The sequence below is a fragment of the Protomyctophum parallelum genome (genome assembly GCF_964188405.1).
Source record: "Protomyctophum parallelum genome assembly, chromosome: 21".
Classification (NCBI taxonomy): domain Eukaryota; kingdom Metazoa; phylum Chordata; class Actinopteri; order Myctophiformes; family Myctophidae; genus Protomyctophum; species Protomyctophum parallelum.
The window spans coordinates 26914298-26930658 of NC_139713.1; positions in this window are offsets into that span (position 1 = coordinate 26914298).

The window sequence follows — 16361 nt, forward strand, 5'->3', positions numbered from 1 at the left end:
GTGTATAAACCTCAAGCTAGTCTAGGCACAGCACAGGACACTGGCGAGTACAAATCAGCCTTTGGTCCTTTGCGATCTGTGACAGCCTTTCTGATTCATGCGGTCAACCTGTGACATTCTATCTATACCCGCATGTTGTAGTTTGTAATGCCTTCCCATCAATTTGATTCGTGCGGTCCATGTTTGACAGTCTACACACAGCCCATAACATTGCTTCCCTTCCCTGTCTGCGACAGGGCCCTAATGCTACGCGTGTGACTTGAGACAATCTATGGGCCTGGTTAATCTACAGCCTTGTTATCTGCCACTGATAGCTTCTGTCACTGACAGGACCCGCTAATTCTGTTCCCGGGTGCGACACTGTGACTGACCGACTTCGTGTTCCCCCCTCTGTTCTTGTACGACGGTGGGAGGGGTAATTAGTGCCTCCTTCACAGTTCTCAGGTTATTTAGAAAGAGAGATACCCGAGGGGGCTGCCACTTTTATTTATGTCCTCTCTCTCTCTCTCTCTCTCTCTCTCTCTCTCTCTCTCTCTCTCTCTCTGAAGAGGAGGATCTTTGTGATGGTCGTGCCTCCTGGCCACCAACCATTTTTGAAAAACACAATTATTAGGATTAATTGTTAATTACAGTGAAAGCTGACAGTACTCGGGTGGGGTTTATCAACAGATATCCTAGTGGACTTAGAGATGAAACCACAGGATCCGTGCTCTGTATAATTTCTTGTCACTGCAGTGGATACAGATAAGCTGCTCCACTATGAGTCACAGATGAAGCTGAATCAGGTAGGGTCATGGCACGCAATCTTGCAGTCATGGAGAACGTAATGCTGCTTTAGAGTGGAGCAACATCCAAATGAACGACAACATCACAGAAATAACAACTTGGGCCGTCAGTCATTTTAGAAAATGATTAATTGTCTTACAAATAATTGTGATTAATTATTTAATATTAAGTCTGGCATTGGACATTGCAATATATCAATAAGAATTACATTTCTGATAGCTTTTTAGGCTTTGAAAACAAAGATATGATAAATAACTAAATATACAAAGCCTATCACTGAAATGTACAAAGTCAACAACAATACCCACATAAAAAAAATCTTTGAATTGCCAGCTTGGGCTGAGCTACCATTCAAAGCGTATGGCCATATTCTCATAGCCCATTTCCCTTCACTCACGGATTCTCTGCAAAGGACTCGACCTTCAACCTCCCCCCTGACATATTCTCCCTTATAGCTTCCATCCATTCATTCCGTTCCAGTGCCATTATACTCTATCCTTCTATGGCAGGTCAACTCATTTCCACTGTCTCCCGATCGTTCTTTAATTTGGCACCAATACTTTCTTCCTTCCACTCTCATCAGTCCCACTACTCTCGCTTCTTCTACCACAACTTGGACGCATTTCTCCCAACTTGAACCTCAGCATCCACAAAAATGTGGCACGTTGTGAGGCTATTTTTGGCGAAGAAATTTGGTGTGGACGGAAAAGCTGTAGGGGGTTTACCTTTCTCCCTCTGTCCCTCTCTCTCTGGGTGTCCTATACCAGATTTACTATGCAAAAGATTCCCAGAAACAAATTTTCGTTTGTTTTGGGAACCCCATGGTTTAATGAATCCAGAAGATCTTAATGCTGGGTTCTCTGCTGTGGCAGGAGACCAACCCTGTCCCTCACGTGACATTTACATGTTGGGCTTTATTGGCAAGACAAATAAATCACCAACGCAGAGCAAGGAAGGTGTGCAGAGTAATAACGTCAGTATGGGTCGTAACTCTTTCACAGGTTATTATTTAAGATTTACAAGCTCCCCAGCTAGAGCTTCCTTACCAGCTTGCCTATAAACTCCTCAGTGTTCATGTAATTATGCGAGTGTACAAATGTAAGCAAATGGACCCTCTGGGTCCATTTGCTTACATGTGTGCAAATGGACCCTCTGGGTCCATTTGCTTACATGTGTACTCTCTCGCAGAGTTACAAATGGATCGATTATACACAGAATATTTGTGTGCCTCTAAGAAAGCTATGCCTCTCAACCTTTTCAGGCCGTGATCCCCCAAAATAACCATATTTGAATTGCCTGGGGACCCCCCACCCTAACAGCCAATCAATTTAGTTTGACTCTGTTCCACAGATACATTTAGAGAGAAAAATAGCAGATCTCAAGCTCACAGCTATTTTTACAATTTTACGTTATTATTTGACAATTTCGCCAATGTTTGATCAGTTTTCATAGTATAGTTTGTTTGTGGGTTACTTTTGATGCAGTAATGGTCTTCCTAAAAAAAGAATTGTATTAAAAGTCATTAAATTGTCACTTCGCTGTCATCTGCGGACCCCCTAAAAATCCTGTGGGGACCCCCTGGGTGTCCCAACCCACAGGTTGCGAACCACTGCTCTAAGATGTGTGCTTGTGTGCCTGCGTGTGATGGTGAGGTCATATCCGATCTCCTGGTGCTAAGTTGTGCTGACGCACATGGAACAATCCCCCCCCCCCTCCACACACACACACACACAAACACATCTGACACATTTACAAAGACAAGGAGCCAAGGTCTGCATCCATCCAACAATAACGCCTCAGTGTTGTCAACGACGTTGTGAATTCCATCTGTGCCAATAATAAAAGACTTGTTGGATATGACAGTTCTGACGGATGGCGGAAGGTTATGGAATGGTGGAGTTTTTCCTGCAGATTGAATTGATTGAACTGAATTATGCACAAAAGCACATCGGACTGGATTGTCTGCACGTGCCTCTAACGTTAGGGACAGGACTGTGTAGCGTGTACATTGGAGACATGTACCACTATACCAGTGGTTTTCAACCTTCTTCATAACACAGTCCATCATTTATTCAGAATTTGAGCCACGGACCACATTTTGATGAGATTTAGCCTCGGACCCAAGATTTTGAATATTTTGTTCCACAATTCCATGCTGTATTGATGTGGTACCATTTGGAGAAATATATGGATATATGTCAGAACCTGTTATGACATTCCATTATGTTGATCCTTCCCCATACATTCTTCCTCTTCGATGTCTTCCTTTTGACTGATACCTGTCCATTTAAACTCTAGACGGGCCTGCCCCAAAGTTACTAGAGTTTTCAACAGGCCTGAAAAGTAAGACCTGGGCCCTCATCAAACCCTGTACACTCGAGACACTGCCCCCGCTTCCACCCTTAGATCTCCATATATGGAGCTGACCTGTTCTGACATTCCATATCTGACCTCATCAAACCCTGTACTCTCAAGACACAGCCAGTACAGAATTAATTCTATTCCGTTGATCTGACACCCCTTGGCTTTTTTGTTATTGGTCCATGTTACTCTTGATTGGTAATACCGACCAGGCTTTAAACAATGAAATATTATATTCTGTAAAGTTTAATTATAATAATGAATCATTTGGTCCGCACTCCTTTGCGGTATTTGTCACAGTATACAGCATTTAACCCTATAAGTATCAGGTGCAGCTGGCGCTACGGGGGCAGCTAGTGCCCTTGCTCAAGAACACTTCATCACATAGGCAGGCTTGGACTGAACCAATGACCTTCTGTTTCCCAGGTGACCTCTCTACCAATTCGGCAACAATTCCTCAAATTCGTCCATTGTTTTCCCTCTGCTTTCTCTCTATTGCCGTCTATCTGCCTCTATTCTATTCCTTTCTGGTCCTTTTCTGTTCCTTTCCTATTCTATATAGTCTCACTCTCTTTATGTCACTGTCTCTATTATTTAATTCCTTTGTTCTCTCGTTCTCCAGTTGCTCTGTTTCGTGAGTTTGTATTATTTTTACGTCGGGGAGCTTGCAAAACCCAGGGGTCCAACTTCTACAGTCTAGAAGTTGGACCCCTGGGTTTTGCAAGCTCCCCGAGAATCTAGACCAATCACATTGCCCGGAGCGACCGAGACAGTGACCACCGTTTTGGTGCTTAGTAAATACAGAGAGGGCTGGGGAGAGCGGTGGTTTTCTCTTACTCAGTGATGTCATGTTGTAGTTTTCAGTGATAGCGGTGGTCACTTTATCACCTAAAACTGGAGTATGAATCGGCCTTAAGAGCAGGTCTGTATGAGTAGGGGCAAGTGGAGGTGAGGTGATCCAAGAGATGGATTAAGGAAGAGTGTCGAGGGGGCAGAGGGGAAGGAGAGAGGGGTGCGAGAAGAACAGAGAGAGGGAGAGAAGAGGAGGAGGAGGTAGAAGGGGGAAGTGGAGAGAGCAAGACAGTGGGAGAGAGAGGGAGGGAGGAGGGGGGAAGCAGGAGGGAACAACCACTGGCAGGCGATGGAAGTGTCACAGTTAGGGTTCAGTGAGGTGGTAAATCAGAAGCGCCGGCATGTCAGAGCGTTTAAGGAGGAAAGGAGAGGAACTAGGAAAAGGTATTTGATCATCCATTGGTCCCTGGGAACACGAGACCAGGAAGAGTAATGCTGACCATATACTCCGCCGAGCGAAGATGTCACTTGCCGACGAGCGATGAGCTTGTACTATGTATTTTCAGCAACTTGGTTTGACAAAGTATGAATAAGGCTTTATTACCCCTTTCTAATTCACTAGAGCTGCGAGTCTCGGTCACATAGCATTGGCGTCTGAGAAAAACATCTGAAGGCAGTCCAGATCGAGTTCCAACAGAGGTCAATAATATAAAGACGGAGTGGTAAAATGAAAAAACGTCTGTGAAATGAGTAATACACTTTAAATTCATTTTTTTTTTAAGCCTGTGCAGAATTTCACACAGAAGCGCGTTCGCTGATCTGCCACTGATAGGGAACACGGTATATGGGCTGTGATTCCTGCAGCTCCCTGAACAATTAATGCGTCACCTTATTGAGACAACGTTTCCTGTAGTGTATTGTGTTGGGGATTCTAGCGCAATTACAACAATGTTCCAGGGGAGTCCATGTCTCTGGAGACAACAAAACTATCCATGAGGACATTTTCTGTTACCTTTGATGAAAGTGCAGAGAGAGAGAGAGGGAGGGAGGGAGGGAGAGAGAGAGAGAGGGGGTGGGGGGGGGGGGAGATGAGAGATACAGATACATGATGGTGTCAGATGTGGTAAACATCCTCCTCAGGCTCTTGGATAAACATACTTGTATATGGGTGTCTAGTCACGCATGAATAAGGTTCCAGGAACTGGCTATTGGGTCACCTAAAACAGTGGTTTTCAACCATGGTCCGGGGACCACCAGTGGTCCTTGAGGGGGATTCCAGGTGGTCCCCAGCTAAATTATGTGGAGAATTGGTAACCAAATGAACCCTTATTAGATCTTTAACTCTTGAAAGCGTAAAATAATATAACCAATAACCCTTATTGGGTCCATTTGGTTTAATTTTACACTCAAGAGTTATATTATTGTTAAACATCTGCAACAAGAAGTCAACACAATTAGAGAATGCAAAATAATTGTTATTTTGATCGTTTGCCTGTTATCTCTCCTATGGTACCACATAATCTTATCCGATGATAACAAGATTCTTTAGTTTTGGGTCTACAGGGCTAAATCTAATCAAATGCTGAAACAATAATGGGCCTTGACATAACAAAGTCATCATCATTCTGAGCTCATTACACCATACAAGTGATATGGTGAACACAATTAGCCTGTCTCTAAGTCCCACCCAAGCCCGTTCTTGGCCAATACCACGTTAGAAACGGTTGCTAGGTTAGGATCCTGGTCAAGCTTTCAATGCTGGTCAAAATGGTTTTGCAGTGTCAATAAATATATTTGCTGTACAGCATGTGTGGGTTTGTTTTCTTACCTTATGAGCAAACTAGTCCATTCCATGAATTATTTCGCTCCGTTGTGCAGATTAATAGTAGCCTACATATTAGAAATAAAAATAGGCTCTCATCTACTTCCATTGTAACGGGGAAACAACTCTCAAACTCACTCTTTTAGAACACTAAGCTGATTATGACCGTTTATGACAGGAAAACTCATGCGGTTTTATTTTTAATGAAACATAAAAAACATGTTTTTGTTTTGACTTCGGTGTTGCCACATTGTGTGAGAGATATAAGCCAACCCACCTCCAAAAACAAGCCAACTCTTAAAGCCAAATCAAGAAAAACAAGCCAAAACAAACACAATAATATGACCATATATAATCCTAATAAAAATATTGTATGCATTTATCATTATAAATACTATGTAGGCCTATGTCTATGATAATTAATGTTTTGGTAATGTATTACAGTACTAATTATTTAACCTGACGCTGCCAGATCCAAGAAGCTTGCTACACAAATTTGTTTCACAGCTTATTGGGATCTGGGATCGCGGAAGCAAATTCGATGACGGGGCTGTTCCTTTTTTTCAAGATACTTGGTAGATGATTGGATGGGACCGTCTGTCTATCACCGTGTGGGCGTGCAAACACAACCAATCATATTGACGTGTCTATATAGCTTCACGTCCGGTTTCGCACATATCCCGCCCTTAGCTCACGCTGATTGGTCCGGTACGGAACGGATTTTTGTCAGCTCAACTGCCTGAGAGATCCCAGATGATTGCTGTGTTGGGGAACATGGTTACCCAATACCGCCCTCATCTGGCAGCGTCAGGTTACTAATTATTAGCCTTAAGCCAAAAGTAGCGGGAAATAAGCAGACTTGGCAACCCTGACAAGTTTGCCTACAAAACGATCTGATTGGTCCAAATCTGTATACACACTCCTGAAGTATAGCCTCGGTCCCAGACTTACCATCCAGTCTCCAGACGTTGGATGTAAACAAAATAATGTATCTGATCTCGCTTTTGTTGTGTTCGCTTATGTGTTAACTGACTGATTTTGAGAGCTGTTTCCCGTTACAATGGAAGTCAATGAGAGCCTATTTTTATAGATACTATTAAACTGCACAACGGAGCGAAATAATTCATGGAATGGACTAGTTTGCTCATAAGGTAAGAAAACAAACCCACACATGCTGTACAGCAAATATATTTATTGACACTGCAAAACCATTTTGACCAGCATTGAAAGCTTGATCAGGATCCTAAGCTAGCAACCGTTTCTAACGTGGTATTGGCCAAGAACGGGCTTGGGTGGGACTTAGCGACAGGCTAATTGGAAGAACCACTCCCCTGTTTAAGACCCATTTTGGGAGGGAACCCCTTTTGGTGTTAGCATCATGTTATGCTTTAGCTATTGAAAAATAGCAGATCTACACGCTACGAGCTTGTAGGTCTGCTATTTTTGAAAAATCGAAGGACTGACATAAACATCGCTTTTTCAGAAAACTGTCAGGATGTAGAAGACATTTTTTTAATCTGATCTCAGGTCAGAATGGGTCAATAGCATATACATGCAAGTCGGGTAGGAAACCTCGTAAGTCCAATACTAAGTCAGAATCCTTTTTTCTTTTGTTGCAAAAGTAGCAGATCTACACGTATACATACCCGTTTTGCTATCTGCTACCTTTGATTTTGTGTGATGTTGTAGTGTGATGAAGTAGGCCAGTAGGGCATTCACAGTGCCGAATCGGCCCCTCCGAGGGCCTTGGCGCTACACAATCAAGAACCACAATTTTGCGTTTGCAATGCATGAACGAGCAAGTGTTGTTGCCAGCTGCTGTTGCTGCTGCTCCCATAGTTATAAGGCTGCTCCCCGACGCATTTTTTTTTTTTGATTGATTGAAAACTTTATTGAAAATTAATTCAAAAGGATACAGACACAAGAAAGCCGTCAGGCTTGTTTCCGTTGTGGTCCTTTTGGGGAAAGGGGACATGGGACGCTGTAACTGCAATTTTTTTGTCTCCTCCCACCGAGTGGTTAAGAAACTGTTGGACGACCAAAAACACTAGATGGGGTTCCTGTGTTGTGTTACATTGAAATCGGTGACCTATATTTAGATGGAAGCAACAGCTGTACCTATTTGAAATAGTCTTGCACAGGGCCCTGCAAGCTGTGGGCCCTGGAGCTTAAACTCCACTAAATTCCATTGTTAATCTAGGCCTGGGTATTAATTTACAAAAAACTAAAAACAAAATGCTTAATTGGTTTACTATATACTGTGTACTTGCATCACATGTGTCTTGTAAGAGCGTCGGCCATCACATCAATGCATCGCCACATATTTCACCATGATCTAACTCGGTGGTTCTCAAGACCAGATGATTTTGTGGGCGGACATTTAAGACCTTTTTAATACCTAAACAAGAATGACACGCGTATCATTAACTGCCAGGTGAAACAAGCGCTCTCCATTGTGCATCTGTCCCCCTTTTTTCTTTTCTTGATTCCCCCCCATTTCTTTTTTGGCTTTTCTGCGTTTCTTATTGATCGTATCAAGTTGGACAAGAAAGAGGGAGGGAGAGAGAGAGAAGGGGAGAGACATGCAGCAAAGGTCGTCAATGAACGGGACTCGAACACGCGACGCGCTGTCAGGCCAAAGCCTATATGTGGCATGCGCCTGGACCACTTGGCCAGCGGGCGCCTCCCATATTATTATTATTTTTGTTTGTTTGTTTCTGCGTCACAACCTCGCGGCCATTGTTCGCGTTTGTTTCCGATGTTCTGTTCTTGGTTCAATCACTGTTTTGTTGTGGCTTTTGTGCTGTCCAGTTAGCTCATACCATTAGCAGCTGTTTGCTGCTGGCGTTGCATGCAGTGTGCCTGTGTGGGTGCAGACGTCTGCGGTGCGGGCCAGGGCTTAGGAGGCAGCCAATCATTAGCCTGGGTTCCAGCCTGATTCGCTGCGGATTGGCTGCAGATCTGAAAATGTCACTGAGTAGCGCAGTGACATTTTCAGATCCACGACTAGGTCGCTACTACACGTACGTGATTGGCTACGTGATTGGCTACACGAGTGGTGCAGACTCCCATTGGCTTAGGCAGCATTTCAGAGTATACCATTGGCTTAGAGGCAGCCAATCATGACTTGGTTAAGCCAACAGCAGAGGTTATAGGCCAGGCTTCACCTGGCAAAAAAAGAAAGATAGAAAAGGAAAGAGACCATTACTGCATCAAGAGTAATCAACAAACTATACTATGAACACTGGTCAAACATTGGCCAAATTGTCAAATAATGTAAGAAAGAGGCAAGAGGTACACAACGCCTCACGACGACCTGTGGAACTGAGTCAAACAAAATGTATTGCCTCGCTCAACTCCTACATTCCAAGTGCTTGGTAAATGGTGCATTTATATAGTGTACATAGATTGTGCATTACATTCACCCATTCACACACTGATGGTGGCGGAAACCATGAAAGGCACCAACCGGCACATCAGGAGCAATTAGGGGTTCAGTGTCTTGCTCAAGGACACTTCGACACTAACTCTGGGGGAGCCCGGGTTCGAACTGGAAACCTTGCGGTTACCATCCAGCCACTCTACCCCTGAGCCACCGCCGCCTGCTGCTTGGCAGGGTAGGGCAGGGTTCCCCAATAGGCGGCCCGTGGGCCATTTGTGGCCCGGGATGCGCCCCCTTGTGGCCCCTAGAAGTATTTTTAGGTCCCAGATATAAATGGCATTATAGGGGGTTAGTAGCCTATGCATGTCAAACTGGGCATCCTTCAAATTAAAAGATGAGAATCCCTGCCATATCTTTTCAAATGGGGTCTTGCCCTGAAAATTATTTTTTTTTACACTCAAGAGTTAAAGATCTATAAGGGTCTATTTGGTTACCAACTCTCCGTCATTTAGCTGGGGACCACGTGGAACCCCCTCAAGGACCACTGGTTGAGAACCACTGTTCTACATCTATTCTAAGCTTAATTAATTAATGAAAAAATAAACCCTCAATTTTTCGCGCGTGCGGACTCGGCCCCCAGCCTGGTACCCTAGTCAAAATATGGCCCTTGAGGAAAATGTATTGGGGAACCCTGTTGAAATATAATTATTTCACCGGTCACAACCTGAAAAGATTGAGAACCACTGATCTAACTATGCTGCTGCATACATGACCACCACACACACACACACACACACACACACACCAGCTTGTGTGCGTTTGCATATACACAATGTACTTTGTTGAGTCACCGGTAGACCGTAGCCCAATCATTCAGAAAGTGCCCTTCTAATAACTATTCATGATTGAGCCTATGTTACCATTGCTCATTACCGGATATGCTAAATGGGATTCAAACAAGAACTCTGCTTTCCTAGAAGGACATGAATGAACGTCTCAATCAGGGAAGGGATCTACAAGGCATGCAGGCTGAGCTACAGTGCATCACCAAATAGAGGTGCGACAGTTAATTGAACTATAGTAATCAATTTAACCAATTATTAAAAGAAATAGATTTGAATAAGTATTAAATATTAAACATGCTTCAGGATCATTTTATAATCAAAATACTACCGTAATCAATAGAATTTCGAAGTAAATAATTGACAGTTGCAGTCCTGTCACCAACATTCATGGAGGTCAATTTCCCTTCCCTTCTTGTCACCTTTTCATGGCATGGCAAGAGTCTACCCATGTAGGAGGGTCTGTGCGTGCGTGTGTGCATGACTAATCTCTCAAACCGGAAACCGCTGGACCGATCAGAGCAAAATTTGTATTCACACTGCCGAAAGGACACAGAAATACCCCCACTGTTCAGTATGTCTTTTTTTATATTTAATTTATTTTATTCTGTTTATTTTTGCCACGTTTTAGTTATTTAGATTAGTGAGTGTCATTCGTGTAACCATGTTGTTTCATGGTTTGATACATTGACCTTTATTTATCCCAAGGGAAATTCAGTTGTCATAGCAGCACTGCAGTATGGATGAAGCAAAGACAGGTATAAGGGTAAAGAACACGTACAGAATAAGTCATCACACTACGAAAAGTAGGGTAACACTACAGTATGTGCTCTCCTGGTGTTTCTTTGAAGCACTACATTGTTTTCTTATGCACTCTATTTTTTGTGATTATTGTCTCCACCAGCCGAAGGCATGGGGGAGAGTATGTTTTGCACTCCGTCCGTCCGTGTGTCCGTCCGTCCGTGTGTCCGTCCGTCCGTCCGTGAGCAGCTAATCTCGGCCACCGTTAACCCGGTCGATGCCAAATTTTGCACACACACTCCCTGGATGCCAACCATGAACCTCTGCCCCAAACTTTCCAGAACGGCCTGTTATAGCGCCACCAGGAGGTCGCTTTGTGCAAAACAAGTTTTTGCACAGTACACCTACAGATTGTGTCCAAACATCACGCAAATTGGTACACAGTCTCTCTAGAGCCATTCAGTGTGTGCTCAGTTTCAAACAAAATGCTGCAAATCATGAACACATCGCGTGATTTCCGTGAAATTGTGCACCCACATTCCCACTAGGCCACGCTATAACTGGCCCAAAAGTGTTTTTACCTCTAACTGCACGGATCTGTGGATAACTTTGTATGCCAACTCCCTAGAGGCCAAGGAAAAACCTTTGCCTGGAATTTTTCACATCTGCTCTTTATAGCGCCACCAGGAGGCCGACATATGTAAAACACATTTTCTATTTTTACTCCTTCACATTTTATCCAAATTTCACGCAAATCGGTACACATGATCTCCATAGTCATGTGATCAAGACAGGTTTGTTTGATTTCTCATATTCCATCCTGATTGGCCACGATTGGCTCCTACAGTTTTCAGGAGTAGCAAATGGCCACAACTCCTCAACGCAGCGTCCGATTGCGATGAAACTGTGCACGCATATTCCCGCTGAGGAAGAATCCTGGTGGAGACCTGTGCCGATTGGCACTTTTTTACCCTGTTGTTTCTTGAATAGGGTTCATGTCATTCACTCTGATCTTCCATTTTGTACGTCACTCTGCATAAGAGCATGCTGAACGCCTAAATTGTAAATGGCGCCTTCCCTGAAACGCCCTGGCCAACTCTCCACACATCCCAACTCTTCTATTCAACGGAGAACGAACATTACGTGACATTATTTCTGCCATTTTCTAATTGTTTATTTTTGTCAGTGTTGGAAAAAGTACTCCAATTCTTTACATAGGTAAAAGTATCAATACTGCAGTGTAGAAATACTGTTTACAAGTAAAAGTCTGGAATTTCAAGTTTTCAAATGTATTGAAAACTTACGCAGATCTACAAGCTCACAATGCGTTGCATCGCGACGCTATTTCAAATGGTTGAAAAATGTATATAGGGCTGAAGTGGTTCAATCTACAAAGTAACTAGTAAGTAAAGTTTTCAAATAAATGTAGCGGAGTAAAAGTAAAATATTTAGTAGTAAAGTACTACAAACACCTCAAAATGGTACTGCTGCATGTCTATCTTTTTTGTTTGTTTTTTTTGTCTTCCAGCCTAATTTCCCTCCAGTCTTTGTTGGGTTTTTGTTAAGGATTCAAGTGTCCATTTAGTATGCTAAGTCTCGTCCCGGTCTGCAGAGGCAGCCAAACTGAACAGGTGTTCCGGCTGGCATGGCCAGCAGCACATGGCGGCACACCACTGTGCCACTCCCCAGGGGGGTCGGCCTCCTCCAAGCTGTCACGCTGCAATGTCCCAAGATCCTCATTGTGTGTGGTTTCACAAACAGTGGGTCCCGGACCCATGTATGGGTCACAACTAGAGTAAAAAACTCTTTCATTTTCTACATTTTAAAATAAACATATTTAAATTTTAGACATTTTAAAACAAACAAATCTAAGAAATTCCACAAAAAAGACATAATTAATACGTAATGAAAACAGCTGATGTACAAGCTCACACCACTGTGCAAAGCGACATTGTGTGCTTGCTTGTATAGATCTGCTATTTTCACTAGTTTCGATCCCGGGCAAACGTCTCTGCAAATGGCACCCTTCGGTTCCATTTGCACACTGAGAGTTAAATTAACACTGATGAATTTCCTGCACAGTGTTTGTTTGAGGTCCCAGAGATAAACATCGTATCAAACGGAGGTCTGTGGCCTGCCCTATTGCATATGAAACTGGTGGTCCTTGAAATTAAAAAGGTTGATAATCACTGAGCTAGAAAATGCTCACGCTCTGCCGGATCCCCACAAGACACCTGACTGCTTCACCCAACTCTCTGAGTGTCGAGACAGTGGGGATAACTGGGAGGTAAACACTGGGTGGGTGGACTGCAGGGAAATCAATTCAATCAATGGATGAAATTAAAAGAAATAACTGCAGAAGTAGATTGATATAAACGAGGGGACAAAGAAGTGGGATGATAGAGCAGGGGGGAGCACGTTTACATTTCTGGCAAGCCAAAACTTTCCCCCCCTAAAACTGCACACTGATGAGATGAGATTAGAGAGAGAAAGTAGAGCCAGAGAGGGGGGGGGGGGGACTAGTGGGTTGACAGACAGAACTAACAGCACAGCGATTCTGTGTGTACAATTTGTGTGTGTGTACACTGTACAGTATGTGTGTAAGTGCATTGTGTCTGTGTATTTGTCCAGCAAGGGCAGAATCCATTTCTTCCGGCGCAGCGGCCGGTAAGCACTGTCGGCCGGTCCGTAGGTGTGTCGGCCCGTCCGTGATTAGGTCGGCCGTTCCGTGTTTACGTCGGCCGGTCCGTGTTTACGTCGGCCGGTCCGTGTTTACGTCGGCCGGTCCGTGTTTACGTCGGCCGGTCCGTGTTTACGTCGGCCGGTCCGTGATTAGGTCGGCCGGTCTGTGTTTACGTCGGCCGGTCCGTGATTAGGTCGGCCGTTCCGTGATTAGGTCGGCCGGTCCGTGATTAGGTCGGCCGGTCCGTGATTAGGTCGGCCGGTCCGTGTTTACGTCGGCCGGTCCGTGTTTACGTCGGCCGGTCCGTGTTTACGTCGGTCGGTCCGTGTTTACGTCGGCCGGTCCGTGTTTACGTCGGCCGGTCCGTGATTAGGTCGGCCGGTCTGTGTTTACGTTGGCCGGTCCGTGATTACGTCGGCCGGTCCGTGTTTACGTCGGCCGGTCCGTGATTACGTCGGCCGGTCTGTGTTTACGTTGGCCGGTCCGTGATTACGTCGGCCGGTCCGTGTTTACGTCGGCCGGTCCGTGATTACGTCGGCCGGTCCGTGATTACGTCGACCGGTCCGTGATTAGGTCGGCCGGTCCGTGATTACGTCGGCCGGTCCGTGATTAGGTCGGCCGGTCCGTGATTGGGAGGCGGTCCACCCCAGGAGGTTAGACGGGACAATAGTCCGATACGGGAGGGGAGGTGCGTGCGTGCGTGCGGGGGTAAATGTGTCAAGTCACGTGACCAATGGCTGTGCTACGAATATAATTATAATTATTATTATTATAGCTAACTTTATAGTTCCTGCTGTAAAACACTCAATCATATCGTTATCTTTCTTCCCCATATTCGTAGCACAGCCAGTGGTCACGTGACTTGACACATTTACCCCCGCCTGCCTGGTGTCTGTCTGTCTGTCTGTCTGTCTGCGTGTCTGTCTGTCTGCCTTCCTGTCTGTCTGTCTGCCTGTCTGCCTGTCTGTCTGTCTGTCTGCCTGTCTGTCTGCGTGTCTGTCTGTCTGTCTGTCTGCCTGCCTGCCTGTCTGTCTGTCTGTCTGCCTGCCTGCCTGCCTGCCTGCCTGCCTATCAAATAATTAAATATGTATTAATTCAATACGGCTATTTTTTTAAATATAATATACAATAATGATAGAGTCTAAAATGTAGCTATTGTGTCCATACACAATAAAGGCTACGAAAGAACATTATAAAATAAAAGTTTTTAAGTCTGCCATGAGCGGGATCCGTACCGGGTGCCACACGGAGCAATAAATCGAGAGGCATTTGCACAGACCCCTAGACTATTAGAAAGCCGTGACTTACCGAGGGAAGAAAGATAACGATATGATTGGGTGTTTTACAGCAGGAACTATTAAGTTAGCTATAATAATAATAATTCATATTCGTAGCACAGCCAGTGGTCACGTGACTTGACACATTTACCCCCGCACGCACGCACGCACCTCCCCTCCCGTATCGGACTATTGTCCCGTCTAACCTCCTGGGGTGGACCGCCTCCCAATCACGGACCGGCCGACCTAATCACGGACCGGCTGACCTAATCACGGACCGGCCGACGTAATCACGGACCGGCCGACCTAATCACGAACCGGCCGACCTAATCACGGACCGGCCGACGTAATCACGGACCGGCCGACGTAATCACGGACCGGCCGACGTAATCACGGACCGGCCGACCTAATCACGGACCGGCCGACATATCAAACGACCGGCCGACGCACCTACGGACCGGCCGACCCATCGCACCGGACGGACGGGACGTCGGCCGGAAGAAATGGATTCTGCCCTCCCTCTATTTGTGTGTGTGTGTATAACAGTATGTGCATTCGTGTGTGTTTGTGAGGTGGTGTTACACAGTCAATTCCTCAATCTTCAATTACCGGTAACCACTTGGCACATATGTACACATGTAGTACATATGTTACAACGCTCTCTTTGCCAACATATGAAAGATACTACAGTAGGTTACTAGGAAACCGATGAAAACCGTAGTGAACTGGAAATGAAGTCCGCCTCAATGTAAACAGATCTATTTAAATGCATTTATCTCCCATTATTTTCCCAGCCAAAACTAGCTTTATTAACGGCCCATAACTAAAGCGTCGATGATCGCAGCACACAATTTATGTTTCGGGTGAATTAAAATACGATCGCACAAAAATGTCCTTCTGGTTCCCGCCCCGGGGCCATAATTTTCAAAATAACGGTATGCACGGAAAAGACTGAAGTGGCATTGGTGGAAGAAATAATTAATTAATAGTGGCATGTCTCATTTAGCCATGCTAGTGGTTTTGACGAATAGTTCACAGTCACACACATAGTTGCTAAATCTAGCTTTACCATGAGATTGACCACGGTCTCAGTTTACCTGTATTTTATAAAGTCTGAGAGAGTTGCCTACGCCTCTCAGCCGTTATAAAATGCAAGGTAACCTGAGACCGCTTATTGCTTTATTAAACCCTACATGGTTTAGTTGACTAGAGTTTCCCAGGACTCGACTGTAGTATCCCTCTTAAGTTTTCATTCTTAACTAAACATCTTCACCCAAAATTGCAGATCAGTGTTGCGTAGTGACACGTAAGTGTGTAGATCTGCTGTATTTTCAATGGACGTCCACTGATTGTTTTTAATGCTTCTTGTGGTCAAATTTGAAACCAGGATTGTACTGTGTCGGGGTTGTGGGCATTATGTTTACCTGTAGTAGTATGCATAATAGTAAGCAATGCCTACAATTACATTACTGTTAGAATGAGATGACATGAATCTAAATTATGTGCTGTAATATCCCTAGAATGTACAATATTACAAATCGATGAGTCCACTTCTTTGCACCTGTACACCTGTGACAGCTGACTCTGATTCTGATAAAAGGCATGTTATTTTTTTTACGGAATCATAGTTTTAATTGTTATGCATTCTATAAATAACTTGAATAGCACGCACGCA